The sequence below is a fragment of the Pan paniscus genome, chromosome 3 (genome assembly GCF_029289425.2).
Source record: "Pan paniscus chromosome 3, NHGRI_mPanPan1-v2.0_pri, whole genome shotgun sequence".
Lineage (NCBI taxonomy): Eukaryota > Metazoa > Chordata > Mammalia > Primates > Hominidae > Pan > Pan paniscus.
The window spans coordinates 122,915,310-122,937,510 of NC_073252.2; positions in this window are offsets into that span (position 1 = coordinate 122,915,310).

Consider the following 22,201-nt stretch of genomic DNA (forward strand, 5'->3'; position numbering starts at 1 on the left):
AAATCCTTTATTACTCAGGAAGAATTGTGAGGTCTGCATTTTGGACCATTTTTCCAAGTTTTCCCAACACTTAACATGGTAGGCCCACTTAATAGTTCAGCACTGAATGGATACCCCTTTTCTGTATCACTTACCTATTTCCCTAGCAGTGTTGCCTGCATTTCCCAAATAAACTACTTGACTTGAAGCCTTGACTAACAGTCTACTTTGGGGAGAACCCAAAATAATCCATTATGCCAGATATGGAGATAGATGAATAAAAGATGGGGTCCATGCCTGGAGAAATTTATATTTTGGAATTAAAGATTGAGACATAAGAAAATAATTATAGTGTGGTAACAGCTATAATAAAATTGAGTACAAATGCTGGGAGCAAACTAAGAGGAAAATACCTAACATCCTGAGAGAAGCTAGATGCATCGGAAACAACTTTGTGGAGGAACTGACACCCCACCAAAGCCCTGAAGGAATGACGAGTAGACAAGCTGTACAGCTTAATGGGAAACTCATTTTCAGATAAAATGATACACAAACACATACTTTTTGTTTATAATTGTTTACTCCTTTAAGGAAACTCAATCCAAATTTTGAGATTCTCTAATGTGAATCATTTCCTGTAGAAAGTGTGCCCTTGTGGAATATTTTTTTAAAAAGCGACACATAGATTAAAAGCTCCCTAAAATAGCTGGTTAAGCAAAGGACCCTTCTTGAGCCTATGAAAATACTACTCAGACACACATTAGTTCTTTCTGTTACTTCTGAAGAGAGGTTAATGGATTTCTTTTGCACGCCTTTTATGTGCAGGTTGCTGGAAAATGAAATTTTCCAGTTCCACAGTTCATCACTCTCATACCTGATTGCAAAAATTAGTGATTAGAAATGGGAATAAAAAGCGAAAGAATGTAATTTCCTTCCAGCTTTGAAACTGCTTTGAGATGGGAAATTTTCTGCTTCTTTATGATGTAATGTCTCCTCATACAATGTGCTGTCAGTAGTAATGAGTTGAGTGAGTTATTTTTTCTCTCATATAAAAAAAGTGATCTGAAATATTCACAGGGTAAAAATGAGCCTCAAAACAAATGATATACTTCAGTATTTTCTTGAAGATTAATGTACCAGACATCTAATATTTTTTTCCTTTCTACACTTACATAAAAATGTAGTTTTCCCTGTGGATCTGTTATTCACAAATAGTCATTTTTTCCTAATGTGTATTAGACTACATGACATTGGTTATAGAAGGATTTGTTCTTTCACAAATGACACTGGGTCTGGTACAAAATGATTGTGTATAATCTTTCAATGGCTATTTTTAGGTGAATAAAAGGATGATCCAATTAATATTGTTAATGGTGTACTAGCCAAATGCAAATCAAGACTCTCTAAAGAAAGATAATGAGGCAGATTATTTATGTCTTACTTTCCATTATCAAAGAATAATGGAAGACAAACTTAATCTTTGTTTCTTTCATAATTGAGTAATTCCTGGAAGCCTATAAAGTCACTGGGAAAAGTTATTTGTATATTAATGCTCAGGTCCTGCCTAGCTCTGACAAGAGTAATTTTATCTCCCACTTTTGAAATATGAAACTTCTGTTACTGAATTTTCATGATCTAGCAATGTTATGGATCAAAAACAATTTATGAAGGAAGTTAATATTTGTAAAGAACTTGGCTATGCACATGGAGCTTCAGGCATTTATACATTTCTTCAAAATATTTTCTAAAGCATTTGTCATTTAAATATACTTTTTGTAATTTTTTCATGAAATGATTTTTGTGAACCCAAAGTAGGAAGAATGAACATAAAGAATATATAAGAAAAGTATCTTTCATGGAGATAAAAGAAGGGTTATTCAATTAAGAAGAAGCTTAAAACTGAGAGGAGCATACTGAGTAGGATGTGAAAATGTCATAAATTTTTGATATATGTCAAAACTTCTCAATAAGTCACATGCATTCAATCTCTCCAGATATTAGTTATAGCTAAAATAGCTATAAAGAAGCTATTATTAATCAAAGTGCACCCAGTAGAAAAAGAATATAAGAACAGAACAATTTTTACCAATTCAATTTCAATATCTAAAGCTTATAACACAAGAATCCTTTACATTGCTAAGAATTAGATCTTTTAAGTAGGTAGGATTAAATATTACCCATTAAACAGACCATTATCCATAAACAAATGTTATCTGTTAAACAAGCCATTATAAAATTATGATTTATATTTTAATAACCATAATTTTTAGCTGCATGCAATCTGTGATTTTTATCTTTACGTAACAGAATCAGCTTCATTCATGTCATACCACTCAGAATGTTCAGTGGGCATAACCATAAGATGCTAGAATCTCACAGGCTTTGAAAAGACACTGAAATGTTAAAAGTGGCTGAGACTTGGTATTTTATAACCTTGAAAATTTCTTCTTTATATAATAGTATGCAGCATTTATAAACATAATGCAGAAAAGGAAACCAGTTTGAACATGCCGACACAGTAACAATCGCTCTACACAGAATATCGGCATCAACCAGTAGCAATGGGATTCATAGAAAATCTAAAACCCAAAAGAGCTCATGCTCCAAGAGAGCAAGAGCTGTCTGTCTCTCAGTGAAGGGCAAAGTGCTGGACATATAGTAAGTGCTCAATAAATACCATTGAAATAGTGAAGTACAATGAAAAAACAAAAATAATGATCAACAGTCCATGAACAGTGTTTCTAACCTCAATATTTTGCTTCTTTCTAGATGAGCCTAGATGCATTCTTTCAGGACAAGAACAAAAATAAATATATAGCATGCAAGTGCATGCATCTATCAAGTTGAAAGCCTTGCTAAAAAATTATAAAATGGGACTATTTCTGTGTTTACAGAATTGTATATTCTTTTCTTTGTTACTTATGAGCAGTATATAGAGTTATGATTTCAAAAGGCAGACTCAGTGTTCAAAATTGGTCAACCAACCAATTACAAGTTCTGTGACATTGGGCAAATCTATTAACTTCTATATGCCTCCATTTCTTCATCTGTAAATGGAGATAATAGTGAAAGCTACTCAAATATAAATTGTAAAGATTTAATTAATTATCACAAGTAAATGCTTGAGAAATGCTTGGTGCATTGTTAGTGCTCTTTGTGTTAGCACACGCTACTTATTATTACCAAAAGAAACAGAAATGACTTTACACTTTTATTTTATCTCATCTGAACTACTGTAGTATTCTCTTCATCTCTAATCCTTTCCCTTCCAAGTTATCCCACATGTATTCCATTCAGAGTAATCTCTCTAAAACATGGTCTATTGTTCATGTCAGACCCATACACTAGAAATGTCCACTGACCATAAAACAAAATAAAAAATTCTTAGCCTGGCATTCAAGACCTCTCCCAATCTAATTTCTCAGTCTTATTTTTAACTGCTCCCTTTCACATATCTTTCATGTAAATTAAATTGAATTCCCCATTTTCTGAAATGACCCTGCACTTTTTCATCTATGATCTGCTGCCCTGGCCCTCCTGAGTACAATGTTGGTTCTCCAACTCCACTGTGAATCTTTAACTGAGTCTGGTAGGATGAATTAATGTATTATAAAAATACAATAAGGATATTTGCCTGAGTATGGGTAGACCCTCCATTGATCCTGAGATTATTCATCCTTCAATTTTGTGCATCACAGTAGGACTAAGGATTCTAGAATGTATTTTTTTTTTTTTTTGAGACAGAGTTTTGCTTTTGTTGCTCAGGCTGGAGTGCAATGGCATGATCTTGGCTCACTGCAACCTATGCCTCCTAGGTTCAAGCGATTCTCCTGCCTCAGCTTCCCAAGTAGCTGGGATTACAGGCGCATGCCACCATATCTGGCTAATTTTTTTGTATTTTTAGTAGAGATGGGGTTTCACCATGTTGGCCAGGCTGGTCTTGAACTCCTGACCTCAGGTGTGATCCACCCACCTCGGCTTCCCAAAGTGCTGGGATTACAGGTGGGGGCCACAGCGCCTGGCCTATAGAATGTATTTTTAAAATCATCTGATATTTCTTGACTTATTCATTAAAACATTCCATCTCCTCCCGGATTTATAGATGAAAAATTCTGTCTCATCACCTGGAAGATTTTATGCCACTGCAATGCATTACGTTACCTGCACTGTGACATTTTACATTATTGAAATCTGTCTTGTTGAGGGATATCTTGTCTTTGACAACAACCCAGGAACAGCATTCAAGATTAATTATATTTGCTGATAATTTAGACATTACTCAGTTTATGTGAAATCATAAAATTTAGTTTATAATGTCTAATTTCTGATAAGTAATTAGCCGTGTGACCATGGTAGGCTAATTCTTTTGATGAAATGCTTCCTATGTGTCTTAAGTTTAGAGAATAAACATGAAGAAGATAAAAGTGAAATATATGTATCACAGCGAGATTGTAAAAAGTAGATTTTTAATCAGAGGATGAAAAGAGGAGTTGACTTTTAATTAGAAGCTTTGGATTTTGGTTCCAGTTTGACTGCTTTTAGTATACAGCGTTTATTTACCTTGAATTTGTAGCTTATCTTTCAAGTGAGGATATCAGTTCCTGGGAATCCTGCCTAATATAGTTAAAGGGAGTAGCAAATGAGACTCTGTACATCCTAAGACTTAGAAATTTTGTGCTATACAAATGAAATGAATTATTATTGGAAAAGGATTAAAATGATCTCCAAGTTTTCTTTTATCTCTAAATGTATTGATGTTATGACTGCAGTGAAAAAGTGCAATTTTTTTAATTCTTACAGTTATTCATTATAACATGAATGGCAGATAATCTGATGATAGGTTTGCTATATTTGCTTCTACCATTGAGCTGTGTTTATCCTAAATATGGAAGAAAAGTCTCTGCCTTCTGAGAGCCTTGGAGTGGGCAGAGTACTTGTGAGAAAGGAGGAATAAAAACATGGGAACTGAACACTCAATTGCTAGGGTTTAGAAATTGTTAGTACCAAAGAGATCTCTGTTAGTTTTCTATTGCTGCTGTAACTTATTACTACAAACTGTGTGTCTTAAAATAACACAAATTTATTCTCTTATAGTTCTGGAGGTCAGAAGTCTGAAATGATTCTTACGGGGCTAAAAACAAGGTATTGTCCAAGCTAGTTCCTTATGAAGGCTGTAGGGGAGAATCTGTCTCCCTGCTTTTTCCAGCTTCCAGAGGCCACCTACACATTCCTTGGGTTGTTGCCCTACATCATATCATCTTTCCTCCCCTCTGCTTCTATTAACACGTCATCATTTTTCCCCTTTACCTTCTTACCTAGCTTTGGTAAGAATCCTTGTCATTACGTGGGGCTTACCTCAATAATCCAGGATAATCTCTTCATCTCAGAATCCTTAATTTAACCATATCTGTGGGGTTTGTTTTGCCATGTAAGGTAACAATCTCAGGTTCTGTGGATTTAGATGTGGCTATATTTGGAGGAAGGGGTAGGGCATTATTCGGCCTACCACAGTAGGAGCATTTCTCACCTTCAGCTGGTCTGTATACTACTGATTATTACTGCCCCACTAAATTACTGAATTTTAGTGCTTTGAGATATTAATTTATAATTTACAAAGGGGCAGTGGGAACAAATATGAATTGAATATAGAAATTACTTGTCTAATTTTTGGGTTTTTTTTTCTCATTTTTGCAACCAGAGAGTTCTCAAGTAAAGGGACCGTTAAGTAGGATGACTAGTCCTTCTATATTAGTCCATTTTCACACTGCTATAAAGAATACTACCTGAAACCGGGTAATTTACAAAGGAAAGAGAGTTAATTGACTCACAGTTCTGCATGGCTGAGGAGGCCTCGAGAAACTTACAATTATGGTGGAACGCGAAGGAGAAGCAAGCACCCTCTTCAAAACGCGGCAAGAGAGAGTAAGCAAATGAAGGAGGAACTGTGAAACACTTTAAAAACCATCAGGTCTCGTGAGAACTCACTCACTATTATGAGAAAAGCATGGGGAAATCCGCCCCCATGATCCAATCACTTCCCTCCCTCCACACGTGGAGATTATAGTGCTAGATGAGATTTGGGTTGAGATGCAGAACCAAAGCATAACACCTTCTTAACCTGTAATACTCTGATGGCCTTCATATATGTATATATATGAACCTATATATATGTTTGGCCCCATCTTAATTTGTCTTTCCTCTTAGTGAAACTGCTTTTGGTGGTCTGTCTTGCCATCTTTTGTCCTAATACCCACCGGGATAAAATTAGTTTTGACTCAGACTGTCAATGATTGAAAGCTTTCAGCTGGGAAAACTGAAATAGGACCAAGTGATAGCTGTAGATCTTGATTACAATGTTGCTTAGCAACTTAGCTACAGGTTTCCATTCTAAGAAATGATACTAGTACATACAGACATCTTACAAAAGATATGTATGATAGGAACTTCTAACTTACAAAGAAGCTATCATTTCAGATGTGGGAAAACAAAGTCACCGAACCATTCTGTGAAGGTAATAGAATTAAAAGGACACATTCATGATATAAGGCTATTAAAACCCTAAAGTTGGTGTCCTCTTATTTCCTATTAGTTATGTTCCAGTGCTTTTGAGTCCTTTATAGTCTAATATCTTGGAGAGGCAAAAAACAAAACTCATTAAGCAATGGAACAGTAAATGCACAACTATTATGACATACTATTAAATACCCATATCTGTAGTTTTGCGTTCTGTGGTTTGCTACCTGCAGTCAACTGCAGTCTAAACATATTAAGTGGAAAATTCGAGAAATAAACAAGTTGTGAATTGTAAGCTGCATGCATTTCTGAACAGCATGGTGAAATCTGCAGCCCAGCTCTGTCCTACCAGGGGTGTGAATCATCCTGTTGTCCATTATATCCATGCTGTACGAGCTGCTCTTCTGTTACTCACTTAGTAGCAGTCTGGGTTATCAGATCAACTGTCCCTACTACTATCACAGTGATTGTGTTCCAGTTACCTCATTTTACTTAATAATAGCCCCAAAGTGCAAGAGTAGTAATGCTAGCATATTGTTATAATTGTTCTACTATTATTGTTAATCTCTTTTGTGTCTAATTTATAAATTAACTTAGTCATAGGTACGTATGTATAGAAAAAAACCCTTTGTGTATACAGGGTTGATTACTATCTTCAGTTTCAGGCAACCACTGGGGACATTGTGATATATCACCATTGATAAGGGGGAACTATTATGTGGATTTTGAACATTTGAAAATAGGTAAAAGTATTTTAGGAGCAATTTTGTACTCCTATATATTTTTAACAGCTGTTTTATCATAAAAACAAATTGAATATAAAATTTAGGAAATATTAAACATATAAATGAATTAAATAAAATTCCTGTAACCTCCTTTACCAGAGAAAGCCACTGTTAATATTTTTGGCTATGGGTGTTTTGTTGTTTTGTACTTACTAGCATAGCACTCAATATTATAGAAACAATCTTTAACACAGAAAACAGAATAATGTCTTACCTATATTGTTAGAAATAACTGAAAGCAAAACTTACGACAGAGAAAAATCTAAATTTCCTGCAATCATTATTATTTGGTTTTAATTATATTTGCCTTTTTAAAGGCATTGAAAACACTAACTCAAACACTCAGGTTTATGTCTCTGTTTCAAAATCTGCAGAAGCACTATTAAAATGATTAATATTTTATAATACTTTTGAGATCATAAAGCACATTCAAAAATTTACTTCACATATATAATCTCAATGGCACCTGTGACATTTAAATGTTATCTGCAGAGTACTTATCAAGGCAGAGTTGCACATACAGTCTTGCAGTTTTTGCATTGCAATAGCGCTTTACCAACACAACAGAGAAGCTTCTAATGCTAGAAATAAACTAACTGCTCATGGTTTCAACTCTTTAATCTTATCTGAATAATATATGGATCCCATGAAGAATTTTGCTTTTTGTTTTTTGTGGTTTTTGTTTGTTTGTTTGTTTGAAATGGGGTCTCATTCTGTTGCCCAGGCTGGAGGGCAGCTCATTGCAGTGGCATTATCAGAGCTCACTGCAGTCTTGAAATCCTGGGCTCAAGTGATCCACGCGCCTCAGCTTCCTGAGTCCTAGCTAGGACTCTAGGCATATGCCACTTGCCCTGCTAATTATTTATTTTTATTTTAGAAATTAGGTCTTGTTATGTTGCCCAGGCTGATCTCAAACTTCTGGTCTCAAGTTATCCTCCCACCATGGACTCTCAAAGCATTATCCCAACATATGTGAGCCACCACACTTGGCAAATTTTACTTTAATATGGAACACTGTGATGTTACATGTCCAGTTTTGTACCACTAGTTTGCAGCCAGTGGGTCTTACCATTTTCTCCCTCCGAGGTTATTGGAGGACTTATATTTCACACAGCATCTTTATATACATTCAAGGATGGTAGGATTTTCTTCTTGCCAAACGAAAGCACTAGTAGTAGTGAACAAGGAAACTAAGATGACACCTCAAGGGGAAACTGTCATTGCTCTGTTGTGAAGACCAATAACACTATCTCATGAATAATATTGGAAGCTCTCATGGTTTGTCTAAGCATCCAACATGAGGTGCTGCACCTAATCTCAGTGTCTCATGAGGCTGGAGAACTGCAGTTGTCTAGGTGCTGGGCACTGGTACTTTCCAGCATTCTCAAGTGTTGGCACAAAAATTCAATTTTCTTAATATTTGACCTCAAAACATGTATTCCTCTTACAAGTCCATTCTTATAGTTATGCACAAAGAGAAAGCCACAGGGGGGCAAAGTCCATCTCCAAAAGCAGCGCCCAAAGGGACCCAGCTTGATCCTGCCCACGTGTGCCTCTCTTCGGGATGGTAAGAAACCAGAGACCCCTCACTGCTGCCCCTGCTTTCTGTCACTTCTTTTTATATTATTTTATTTTTTGAGACAGGGTCTCTCTCTGTTGCCCAGTCTGGCGTGCAGTGGCGCAGTCTCGGCTCACTGAAACCCATGCCGCCTGAGTTCAAGTGATTCTCCTGCCTCAGCCTCCCGAGTAGCTGGGATTGCAGGCACCTGCCACTGCGCCTGGCTAACTTTTGTAGTTTTTTACTAGAGACAGGGTTTCACCATCTTGGCCAGGCTGGTCTTGAACTCCTGACCTCGTGATCCACCTGCCTCAGCCTCCCAAAGTGCTTGGATTACAGGCATGAGCCACTGCACCCGGCCTTTCTGTCACTTCTAATTTGCACCTAATTATGCTCCAGGCTCTCTACACATGTGTACACAAGGCCTTACATACAGTTGAACCAAAAAAAAAACATTTAAATGGGTAAATGGGTTATTACAAGGGAGAGGAAAGATAAATAAGAATAGCAAAATATATGACATCAAGACATTGTTCTCAACTGCCCTGTATTTCAGCATTAAATGAATAGATAGATATTCAAATATTCATTCCTCTTGTTTGGGAAACATTTTAAAATAACATTATTGCTATTTGATGGGTGCCAACTAAACAGCAGACACTATGTTAAGAATTACTTCTAACCATCATGATAACTCTATTTGGTAGACATTATTATACATATTCAAATTTTATAGAAACCAGGCTGGAGGATTTGAAAAACTTTACATTTGAGGTGGCTCAATTAGGATTGAAACTCAGGTCTGTGGCTACAAAGCCCCAGCAAGCCCTAATAGGTTATGGTGACTCAAACGGGTATCTATATTTTCTTCTTTTTAAAGGGAGTGAAAACTAAGAACTTTGCTAGCTAATAAAATATTATATGGTATTATTTGGGATAGCATTAGGAGATATACCTAATGTAAATGACGAGTTAACGGGTGCAGCACACCTACACGGCGCATGTATACGTATGTAATAAACCTCCATGTTGTGCACATGTACCCTAGAACTTGAAGTATAATTTTAAAAAACTATGCAAAATTAGGGAATTATATCTGATTATCATTCAGAATATATCCAATTAGAAGCCATATTTAATTTTAAATTCTACTTTAGCCAGTTGAAGAGAGACATATGTTGCAACAGTGATGACCATAGCAGCTAATTCTACTTTATATACAGTTCTTATAAAATCCAGATAATTATTTTGAATTGTGAACCACCTTATAAAATTACTAGGAAATTATCACCAATTCAATGTGAATTACTGTTTAGTGCCAAACTACAGATGGACAACAAGTTTATTTTCTCTGTCATGCCAAAACCCACCAGTTAGGAAAATTAAAAGAAAATAAAAGCTAATCTGTGGGAAACAGGCTTTTTTTGGCAATTATTTTGTATTTATTAGTGGGAAAAACACTGCAGAATTAGAATTTAGGTATGTTACTGAGATTTTATGACTTCTTCAAATTTTTTTCCTGCCTGAAATATTGTCAATCAGTGGTCAAATGTCCTTGTCTTCTTTCACTCAAATTAAAAAGAATCAGGTCCAGAGATTGCCATGAATTCTCAAATAAGACACTCTGGTTTAGAAATAATTTCTCTTCTTTGTTCAGCATAATTAATCTAAATAATCTCCTCTACTGCTAGTCTTGGAATTTACCACATTGATATTACTTATGATAAATGTGAAAATGAGGAAAATACATATTATTTTGCTTAATACTACGTCTATAGTAATCAACTTTTTTTGATAGACAGTTTATTTTTTATTTTTATTTTTTTGAGATGGAGTTTCACTCTTGTTGCCCAAGCTGGAGTGCAGTGGCAGGATCTTGACTCACTGCAACCTCTGCCTCCCGGGTTCAAGCTACTCTCCTGCTTGAAAAAAAAAAAAAATATATATATATATATATATATATAGTTTTTATTGTTGTGTTTGTTTGCTTGTAATGAGAAAAAGTTATTTAAGAGATGCAAAGTGACTTCATAACTTAAACTTTTTCATCTCTAAACAACGCTAAGTGATAAATGTCCCCAGAACTAGAGGCTATCATAACGCTCCATAACGTTTAATGTCTTAGTGGTAGTCATGGCCTCTGAGGGGTATTAAAATAAAGAGGTAATAACACAAATCAATTATTATTACCAAAATACATACACTAGATGATCAAGACAAAGTGGCACCAACTTTATACATGAAGGACACTATATCTTCCAAAAGGGTCAGGATGTATTTTCTGGTTTTATGTGATGTGGCAGTTTACACAGAGAAATAAATTAAAAAAACATGAAAACAAACAAACAAAAAACACCTTGTAAATTTGGCCAAAATGAAAATACACTCATATTTTATACTTGTCTTCATGAGGGGATTACAAATCAGAATTTGCTTCTCTCTAATTTTTAAAATATTCTAGATTGTTTAAACAATCTGATTCTCTACACATGCTGGAGGATTGTTTTTATTTCTTTTTTCCATGGCTTAGAGCATAAAATTCAAGTAGTGTGAACAACATTCTCTGAGTTCTGTTAAAAGGCTTGCTGCAAATATTTACTTGGAAAGAAGAGTTCCAAATCACCCTTTGTGAATACTGCTTTAAACACAGACTCTGTACAGTGCCTTCAGCATTTAATGCAGACAACTTGAAAAAAACAATAAAAAGACAAAGCTGGATGATTTCATAATAGCAAATTAGGCAAATGTATAAGAAAATGTCTATAGGGAAGTCATTGTTTTCCCATCTCATGTAAAATCCATCATCAATATTTCTAATGCACTTATCACCTGTATCTCAATACAGATGGGTCTCATACTCTTCATTATAGTTTAATGGCCCTGTTCATGATTATGCTTAGTTTTAACTCCACAGAATTGTTGCTGTGTTTCTAATCATGAAAGTGTTTTATTAGAGATGTAGTTTAAGGCTAAGATTTTAAAAATAATTTTTATTTTGTGAAGGAGTCATTGTCACTTATGCATAAAGCACAGTATTAAAGTTGTTAAATTATGAACAGCTTTTATGGCATTACCTTAGTGGACTGTATTTGTTATTGTTCTGTTCTAGACTACACATTTAATACATAAATAGAAAAATGCATGTAAGTTTCAAGATAAGGTGAGAAAAAGAAATGAGACATAAAAATTATATAAACAAATCAAATAACAAATTTATTTATTTATTTATTTATATTTACTATACTTTAAGTTATGGGATACATGTGCAGAATGTGCAGGTTTGTTACATAGGTATACATGTGCCATGGTGGTTTGCTGCACCCATCGACCCGTCATCTAAATTTTAAGCCGTGCATGCATTAGGTATTTGTTCTAATGCTCTCCCTCCCCTTTCCCCCAACCCCCTGGCAAGCTCTGGTGTGTGATGTTCCCCTCCCTGTGTTTATGTGTTCTTATTGTTCAGCTCCCATTTATGAGTGAGAACATGCAGTGTTTGGTTTTCTGTTCCTGTGTTAGTTTGCTGAGTGATGGTTTCCAGCTTCATCCATGTCCCTGCAAAGGACATGAACTCATTCTTTTTTATGGCTGCATAGTATTCAGTGGTGTATATGTGCCACATTTTCTTTATCCAGTCTATCATTGATGGGCATTTGGGTTGGTTCCAAGTCTTTGCTATTGTCAATAGTGCTGCAGTAAACATACCTGTGCCTGTGTCTTTATAGTAGAATGATTTATAATCTTTTGGGTATATCCCAGTAATGGGATTGCTGGGTCAAATGGTATTTCTAGTTCTAGATCCTTGAAGAATAGCCACATTGTCTTCAACAATGGTTGAACTAATTTACACTCCCACCAACAGTGTAAAAGAGTTCTTATTTCTCTACACCCTTGCTAGCTTCTGTTGTTTCCTGACTTTTTAATGATCACCATTCTAACTGGCATGAGATGGTATCTCATTGTGGTTTTGATTTGCATTTCACTAAAGACAAGTGATGCTGAGCTTTTTTTCATGTTTGTTGGCCACATAAATGTCTTCTTTTGAGAAGTGTCTGTTCATATCCTTCACCCAATTTTTGATGGATTTGTTTGTTTTGTTCTTGTAAATCTGCTTAAGTTCCTTGTAGATTCTGGATAATAGACCTTTGTCAGACGAATGGATTGCAAAAATTTTCTCCCATTCTGTAGGTGGCCTGTTCACTCTGATGATAGTTTCTTTTGCTGTGCAGAAGCTCTTTAGTTTAATTAGATCCCGTTTATGAATTTTGGCTTTTGTTGCCATTGCTTTTGGTGTTTTAGCCATGAAGTGTTTGCCCATGCCTATGTCCTGAATGGTATTGCCTCGGTTTTCTTTTAGGGATTTTACAGTTATAGGCTTTACATTTAAATCTTTAATCCATCTTGAGTTAACTTTTTATAAGGTATAAGGAAGGGGTCCAGTTTCAGTTTTCTGCATATGACTAGCCATTTTTCCCAGCACCATTTATTATAGAGAGAATCCTTTCCCCATTGCTTGTTATTGTCAGGTTTGTCAAAGATCAGATGGTTGTAGATGTGTGGTGTTGTTTCTGAGGCCTCTGTTCTGTTCCATTGGCCTATATATCTGTTTTTGTACCAGTACCATGCTATTTTGGTTACTGTAGCTTTGTAGTATAGTTTGAAGTCAGGTAGCATGATGCCTCCAGCTTTGTTCTTTTTGCTTAGGGTTGCCTTGGCTATATGGGCCCTTTTTTTGGTTCCATATGAACTTTAAAGTAGTTTTTTCTAATTCTGTGAAGAAAGTCAATGGTAACTTGATGGGAATAGCATTGAATCTATAAATTACTTTGGGCAATAGGGCCATTTTCAGGATATTGATTCTTCCTATCCATGAGCATGGAATGTTTTTCCATTTGTTTGTGTCCTCTCTTATTGCCTTGAGCAGTGGTTTGTAATTCTCCTTAAAGAGGTCCTTCACATCCCTTGTAAGTTGTGTTCCTAGGTATTTTATTTTCTTTGTAGCAATTGTGAATGGGAGTTCACTTATGATTTGGCTCTCTGTTTGTCTATTACTGGTGTATAAGAACACTTGTGATTTCTGCACATTGATTTTGTATCCTGAGACTTTGCTGAAGTTGCTTATCTGCTTAAGGAATTTTTGGGCTGAGATGATGGGGTTTTCTAAATATACAATCATGTCATCTGCAAACAGAGACAATTTCACTTCCTCTCTTGCTGTTTGAATAGACTTTATTTCTTTATCTTGCCTGATTGCCCTGGCCAGAATTTCCAATACTATGTTGACTAGGAGTGCTGAGAGAGGGTATCCTTGCCTTGTGCCAGTTTTCAAAGGGAATGCTTCCAGCTCTTGCCCATTCAGTATGATATCGGCTGTGGGTTTGTCATAAATAGCTCTTATTATTATGAGATACGTTCCATCAATATCTAGTTTATTGAGTGTTGTTAGCATGAAGGGGTGTTGAATTTTATCGAAGGACTTTTTGAGACAATCATGTGGTTTTTGTCACTGGTTCTGTTTATTTGATGAATTTCGTTTATTGATTTGCGTATGTTGAAACAGACTTGCATCCCAGAGATGAACCCAATTTGATTGTGGTGGATAAGTTTTTGATGTGCTGCTGGATTCGGTTTGCCAGTATTTTATTGAGGATTTTCGCATTGATGTTCATCAGGGATATTGGTCTGATTTGTTGTTGTTGTGTCTCTGCTAGGTTTTGGTATCAGGATGATGCTGGCCTCATAAAATGAGTTAGGGAGGATTCTCTCTTTTTCTATTGTTTGGAATAGTTTCAGAAGGAATGATGCCAACTCTTCTTTGTACCTCTAATAAATTCCTCTGTGAATCCGTCTGCTCCTGGACTTTTTTTGGTTGGTAGGCTATTCATTACTGCCTCAATTTCAGAACTTGTTATTGGTCTAGTCAGGGATTTGACTTCTTCCTGATTTAGTCTTGGGATGGTGTATGTGTCCAGAAATGTATGCATTTCTTCTAGCTTTTCTTGTTTATTTTTGTAGAGGTGTTTCTAGTATTCTCTGATGGTAGTTTTTATTTCTGTGGGATCAGTCGTGATATCACCTTTATCATTTTTTATTGTGTCTATTTGATTATTCTCTCTTTTCTTCTTTATTAGTCTGTCTGGCAGTCTATTTTGTTAGTCTTTTCAAAAAACCAGCTCCTGGATTCATTGATTTTTTGAAGGGTTTTTCGTGTCTCTATCTCCTTCAGTTCCACTCCAATCTTATTTACTTATTGTCTTCTGCTAGCTTTTGAATTTGTTTGCTCTTGCTTCTCTGGTTCTTTTAATTGTGTTGTTAGGATTTTGATTTTAGATCTTTCCCACTTTCTGATGTGGGCATTTAGTATTATAAATTTCCCTCTTAACATTGTTTTAGCTGTGTCCCAGAGACTCTGCTACTTTGTGTCTTTGTTCTCATTGGTTTCAAAGAACTTATTTATTTCTGCCTTAATTGTGTTATTTACCCAGTAGTCGTTCAGAAGCAGGTTATTCAATTTCCATGTAGTTGTGCGGTTTTGAGAGAGTTTCTTAATCCTGATTTCTAATTTGATTGCACTGTGGTCTGAGAGGCTGTTGTTATAATTTCCGTTCTTTTGCATTTGCTGAGGAGTGTTTTACTTCTAATTATGTGTTCGATTTTAGAAAAAGTGCTATGTGGTGCTGAGCAGAATGTATATTCTGTTGATTTGGGGTGGAGTGTTCTGTCAAGATCTATTAGGTCTGCTTGGTCCAGAGCTGAGTTCAAGTCCTGAATATCCTTGATAATTTTCTGTCTCATTGATCTAATATTGAGAGTGGGTGTTAAAGTCTCCTACTATTATTGTGTGGGAGTCTAAATCTCTTTGTAGTCTCTAAGAACTTGCTTTATGAATCTGGGTGCTCCTGTATTGGGTGCATATATATTTAGGATACTTAGCTGTTCTTGTTGCATTGGTCCCTTTACCATTATGTAATGCCCTTCTTTGTCTTTTTTTGATCTTTGTTGGTTTAGTCTGTTTTATCAGAGACTAGGATTGCAACACCTGCTATTTATTTATTTATTTATTTATTTATTTATTTTGCTTTCTATTTGCATGGTAAATATCTCACTGCCCTTAACATTTTTCCCTTCATTTCAACCTTGGAGATTCTGACAATTACGTATCTTGGGGTTGCTCTTCTCGAGGAATATCTTAGTGCTGTTCTCTGTATTTCCTGAATTTGAATGTTGGTCTGTCTTGCTAGGTTGGGGAAGTTCTCCTGGATAATATCCTGAAGTGTGTTGTGCAACTTGGTTCCATTCTCCCTGTCACCCTTCAGGTACATGAATGAATTGTATGTTTGGTTTTTTCACAGATTCCCATATTTCTTAGAGGCTTTGTTCATTCCTTTTCATTCTTTTTCCTCTAATCTTGTCTTCACACTTTATTTCATTAAGTTGATCTTCAGTCACTTGATATCCTTTCTTCCACTTGATCGTTTCAGCTATTGATACTTGTGTATGGTTCACGAAGTTCTCATGCTGTGTTTTTCAGTTCCATCAGGTCGTTTATGTTCTTCCCTAAACTGGTTATTCTAGTTAGCAGTTCCTGTAACTTTTTATCAAAGTTCTTAGCTTCCTTGCATTGGGTTAGAACATGCTCCTTTAGCTCAGAGGAGTTTGTTATTACCCTCCTTCTGAAGCCTACTTCTGTCAATTCATCAAACTCACTCTCCATCCAGTTTTGTGCCCTTGCTGGAGAGGAGTTGCAATCATTTGGAGAAGAGGCATTCTGGTTTTTGGAATTTTCAGCATTTTTATACTGGTTTTTCCTCAGCTTCATGGATTTATTTACCTTTGGTCTTTGATGCCAATGGCCTTTGAATGGGGATTTTGTGTGGGTGTCCTTTTTGTTGATGTTGATATTATTGGTTTCATTTGTTAGTGTTCCAACTGTCAGGCCCCTCTTCTGCAGGTCTGCTGGAGTTTGCTGGAGGTCCACTCCAGACCCCGTTTGCCTGGGTATCACCAGCGGAGGCTGCAGAACAGCAAAGATTGCTGCCTCCTTCTTCCTCTGGAAGCTTCATCCCAGAAGGGCACCCACCTGATGTCAGCCAGAGCTCTCCTGTGTGATGTGTCTGTTAACCCCTTCTGGGAGGTGTCTCCCAGTCAGGAGGCATGGGGATCAGGGGCCTGCTTGAGGAGGCAGTCTATCCCTTACCAGATATTGAGTGCCATGCTGGGAGATCTGCTGCTCTCTTCAGAACCAGAAGGCAAGATCATTTAAGTCTGCTGAAGCTGCATCCACAGCCACCCCTTCCCACCAATCCTCTGTCCCAAGGAGGTGGCAGTTTTATCTATAAGCCCCTGACTGAGGCTGTTGCCTTTCTTCCAGAGATGCCCTGCCCAGTGAGGAGGAATCTAGAGAGGCATTCTGGCCACAGCCGCTTGGCCATGCTGCAGTGAGTTCTGCACAGTCCGAACTTCCTGGAGGCTTCCTTAACACTGTGAGGGGAAAACTGCCTTACTCAAGCTTCAGTGAGGGTGGACACCCCTCCCCCAACCAAGCTCAATCGTCCCAGGTCAACTTCGGACTGCTTTGCTGGCAGCAAGAATTTCAAGCCAGTGGTTCTTAGCTTGCTGGGTTCCGTGGGAGTGGGACCTGCTAAGTAAGACCACTTGGCTCCCTGGCTTCAGTCCCCTTTCCAGGGGAGTGAATGATTCTGTCTCCCTGAGGTTCCAGGCACCACTGGGGTACAAAACAAACTCCTGCAGCTAGCTCAGTGTCTGCCCAAACAGCAGCCTAGTTTTGTACTTGAAACCCTGGGCCCTGGTCTTGCCACACAAGGGAATCTTCTGTTCTGCGGGTTGCAAAAACCATGGGAAAAGCGAAGTATCTGGGTTGGATAGCACAATCCCTCATGGTTTCCCCTGGCTAGCAGAGGGAGGTCCCCAGCCCCTTGCACTTCCCTAGTGAGGTTACACCCCACCCTTTTTCTGCTCTCTCTCCGTGGGCTGCACCCACTGTCTAATGAGTACCAATGAGACGAACTGGGTACCTCAGTTGGAAATGCAGAAACCACCTGCCTTCTGCGTTGGCCTCTCTAGGAACTGCAGACCAGAGCTGTTCCTATTCGGCCATCTTGCCATCTGATCCAAATAACAAATTTAAATTTAACATGTCTTTCTTTTGAAAAAATTCCTCTTGTATTTTGGTTAATTAATATATCCTGAACAAAATAATATTGATATTAACAATAATAAAAAATAAAATAGCTTTTGATTTAATGCCAAATTGGAGGATCCAATATTTAATTTGCACTACTTAAAGTTTCTAGATGACATAAGCTGTCATCATATTAAATCCTATATTTCCAAATTGAAATAACACATCTAAAATTCTGTGTAATTGTTTTTGAGAATAAAAGAAAATCAATAAACAGGTAGTTATATTACCTTCTCCATCAGTTTCAATTGTTTTGCTATCAGATTAATATGTTTCATAATATAACTAATTTTAAAGTCAGTTGTTAATTTACATTTCAGTTTGCTAAGCATTTTAGCCTTTCAAAAGATCTCCTTCTTAATGATCTATTGGGAAAAAACATAACTTCATAGACTTTATTTCTAAATGAATTAAAAATACAGATATTTTGCTTTTCTAACTTACCAAGGAAATTATATATAAAGGTTCAGAATTTCCTTGGAATATTTGTTAGTATCATAATACATAATTTTCAGTTTCCTCCATTCTTGCCAGTGTTTTGCTCTGCATTTATGATATTTTTATTCATCTGTCTGTATGATTTTATAAGCCTGGGAAATGTTTTATATTGAAGATGTGTTGTTGACCATTTTCATACATTTCTTAGATAAGTGAAGGATTCACCTATAATTCATCTGGTGGTTATAATTTGTTTGTATTCTTGTTGGTTTTGTTGTTATCTTTTGTTTGTTTTATATCTGACTTTGCCAAAACTATCCTTTGGAAAAGTGATATATCTAATTCAATGTCTTTATTTAAAAAATTTTAAAAGATGATCTATAACTCTTGTTGTATCTCTAATGTCCTATAGTTCTGTGCTTTTTAAAATTCTGCTTCATAATTGCCTAGTTTAGTTCTATCATAAAGTCTCGGACATGATAGAGGATGATATTTTTACCTCATATATATTAATATAAATATATATCATATGTTATAGCATATGTCTAGACTGTTTGCCCAAGAAGAAGAAATTAGAATCAAGGGTAGGGTAAGTGAAAAGAATTGATACTCAGACTTATGTTTGAACCCCAGATTCAGCATTTACTACTTAAATGATTAGAGGCAAATTATATACCTGTAAGCCTCAGTTTTTTCAATTCACAAATGGAATTAATATAAAAGAAAGACTGGAAAAATTAAATACATATAAACCTAATATATAACAGGGTTCAAAAACTGTTTTCCTTCATATTGGATTTCAAATCTCTTTTTTCAAATACACAATTCAGCTAGAATACATTGCATTGATAATATAGAAATCTGATATAATTCTATCATAAGAAGTTGCTTATAGGTCATTTTAATGCCTCACATTAAGTCAGTTGGATCATTTGTATGTCACCTTTGTCAATAGATTTATTCACTAAGATTTTTTGCCTCCCTACCCCTTAATTTGCCACTTTTCTCTATTTCTGTATCCACCAGCAAAGTCCAAGATCCTATCAGCCATCAGCTGGATTATGGAATCTCATTTAATTTCTAAAATTTTAGGCCACAGTCATAATGGGTTCACAGGATTATTTATTTATTTTTGATGATTACAAGACGAAGATATCCTTCCAAAATTTTGAAGAATTACTAAATGCTGGCTTTAAAATAATAATGATCTTTAAGGAAACCCAAACATTTACTGTGACACATGAATCAGATATGAGATTGTGATAGTAGGGAATAAATGGAGTTTTGGATGGAGTCTATGTTACAGTGAACTCAATGTGCTCATGGATTTATCCATCAGTTTTTCTCCTTATTTGAAAATTGACAGAATCCTTCCTTTGGCTAGTTGTCTCTTGAATTAAAGCATCTATTACACTGGGAAGGGCTAAGTGGAAGTTTCTAAAACTGATCTCCCCACTGCCACCATTGCATGTTTTTAAAATGTAGAAAGCTGAAAGCAGTGCTATGTTTCTGGAGGAATGATGAAATTTAGTGCCACTATGAAAGACTTGAAAGATAAAGGACATTGATTCATAGCAGATCTTCATTTAACTCATGTATTTGGTGTGCAAATGTGACTCGAAGAAGGACAAGGATTATCCTACACATAATCAACTGATGTTTCCAATGTTAGCTGCTGTGCCAGATATGGTTTCATGATAAACAAACAACACAATGCCTTTACTCTCATATGTTGCTATTGATCCAAAACCCAATGTTGTTCAGGTAGAAGGATAAAGGTCTATAGGCTTCAGCAGGCAACAGAAGTAAGGCCTTTCCAGCAGTGTCTGGCTAGCTTCCGAATCACTCATTTTGGTGCATCAAGAAACTGAGATCACGAGTGCCAATGGTCTGTGATTTCTGCACTCATTCCCTGATGTCTTGAATCTGGAAGCAGCTTTCCCTGATCTTTCCTCTTTTGCCCTGTTAATGGTTTTTCTATCTTCTTATACCCTGTATTAAATCTCCTCCTACTGATTTCTTGTAAGTTGCAGAATGGTATCTATTTTCCTGACTGAACCATGACTAACTTAACGCAGAGGTTTGCCCTCTCCAGGTTTTCTTGGTCTCCATAACTAAGACATTTATTTAGTTCAAGGCAAAGGCCTTGCAGACATTCTTGATGTTACTCCTTTTTTCAAACCCCACATCCAATCCATTAGCAAATCCTATTAGTTCTACAAAAACATATCTCAAAGCTGTACATTTCTCTCCACCTGTACTGCTGCCACCAGAATGCCTGGCATCATCTTCCAGGTGAACACTGAAATAGCATCCTAACTGGTTTCCCTGCTCCCACACTTAATTGCCAACAATCTGTTTTCCACTCAGTGACAAGAATAATCTTTTAAAAATAAAAGTCATGATCATTTCAAGTTCTATTCAAAATCACCCATAACTTTTCATCATCCTATTTAGGGAATATTCAAAGTCTTTACCATCAATAAGACTTTCTGTGTATCTCCACCATCATTTCCCAACATTCCTCCCATATACCCTTTTTGTTGTACTGGAATTCAGTAAGTGTTTGCCTGCCACAGGGCCTGTGCAGGTGCTTCCTTTACTGTCTCTGGTGTTATTTCCCTCAATGCCCTCATCACTTCCTCCCTCACTTAATTCAGGTCTCTGTTCAAACCTACAGAAGGAAAACTTGACGAACTACCATGACCTTCCCTTGTTACAAGTGGTTTACAAAACAAATTGATTTTAATTTTGATTGATGCATTAATTTACTCTCCTTTTTACTAGAATGATAATTCCAAGAAGGCAGAGGCTTCACCTGCTTTGATTACTGATATATCTACACCATCAAAAATAGATTATATAATTAATATAATTTTAATACATTTATTGATGCAAAAAAGAATGAATAAATGAATCACACAAATAGTATATTTATGAATCATTATTTTAAATTTAGTATAAAAACCATAAAGCATTTAAACATAAATATTATGATAAAATAGCATTAAGGACAGTGGTATCTACTTTAATCCATACCCTCACAGGTATCCTTAAGCACACAGAAAAAAAGTAAGAGTTAAAAGTCAATTTATTAAATCAGCAGTCTGTTGATTTTGCTGCTTGCCTGGCCTGGCATTGTCTACCATGAGTATGAAATACTTCACTGTATTAATCAGGTAGTGGCAAATATAGTCTGTATCACAATTCCTGAGAGATAATTTAATTCATCTTTTATGAAAACAATAAAGATTTTTCCTTTTTAATGTTTGATTCAAAAATGGGACTATGTACTCTATACGTAATGTAGTCATAACAATATGAAAAAAATATGTTATATACAGAATTGTCACATTAATTCTATTTTTTCCTCCACTGAGGATCCAATAAGGCCCATAATCACAGGCTGCCTGTTTCAGTCTGAATTCTTCCTTCCTGCCTTTATACAAGTTCTGCTGCCTCTCTTCCAATGAAATGGCCAGTTTAGTCTTCCCCGAGGGCCACTTTTTTGTGTTAGGATGGTGATTGCTCAGACCATACCTACAGCATGTATCCTACTGTCAGATTTTAAATAAAAGAATACCAATTATATCGCTAAAGAAACTATATCTACCCAATATACTGTGAAAAAATGCCCTCCCCTAATTCCAGGTACTAAGAATTGGTGTCTCACTCAGACTTCTCACGTGCTAATATAACACTGCCTGTGGTTTCCATGAAATGGTGTTT